Here is a 951-nt window from a genome sequence, read left to right as displayed (position 1 = left end):
GGGAACTAAGTTGCTGCAGCCTGTTGATGCAGCCAAAAATAAATACATTAAAAAATATATAATAAAATTTTGGAAAACATTTATCCTCCACTGGGAGCTTGTCAGTTTTCTAATACTTACAGACTTTTTGATGACATGGGTGGTGAATATGAGGTTTTATATGCATATGAGGTTTTAAATATATATATCAAAGAATAAAAATGTGTCAACGTTTTCAAGATCTGCATAGCTCAGTGAACCAGTGTTTTTTAAGTGACTGATGCTTGATGTCACAGAATCATGCACTGGTCAAAAAGAAATCCATTTAAGTGCAAGTTGGATCATTTGATTTCAAGTGCAACTAACCTATAGAAATTACCATTTGTTAAGTTTTCATATAGTGTCAAAGGAGAATATCCACAGTTACTTGAAAAGACTACTAAAATATTTCTCCCTTTTCTAACTACATAATGTGTGAGACCATACTTTCCTCATATAATTCAACATAGTGCAACCTATTAGTATCAGACACAGATTTGAGAATCCAGTGAACTTCTGTTAAGCCAGGCGTTAAAGAGATTTTTAGGAGTGAAAAACAGTGGCCCTCTTCTTACTAATCAACTTTCGTTTTGGAAAAGGTTTTTTAATATTATTTGTGTTAACGTATAATGAGTTCAGTATGGTTGTTTTAAATGAATTGGTAAATATTTTCAAAGTCTTCATTTTAATTTCTAGTACTGTAAATATCAATAGATATAACCTTCAGAAACAAAAGCTCTCTGGGCTTTTCAATAATTTTTAAGACTGTAAAGGAGTCTTGAAGCCAAAACATTTTAGAACAGCTGGTCTATTATAAAATAGGAAATTTCATATTCCAAGTTGATGCTAGATTATTTTTCTGGAAATTTTGCTGCAAACTATATATACACCTCTATGTATGTGTGTGTGTATATATGTGTATATATATATATA

Source organism: Bison bison, unplaced genomic scaffold, assembly GCF_000754665.1.
Source record: "Bison bison bison isolate TAMUID 2011002044 unplaced genomic scaffold, Bison_UMD1.0 scf7180017849302, whole genome shotgun sequence".
NCBI classification, from domain to species: domain Eukaryota; kingdom Metazoa; phylum Chordata; class Mammalia; order Artiodactyla; family Bovidae; genus Bison; species Bison bison.
Note: the sequence above shows the minus strand (reverse complement) of the source record.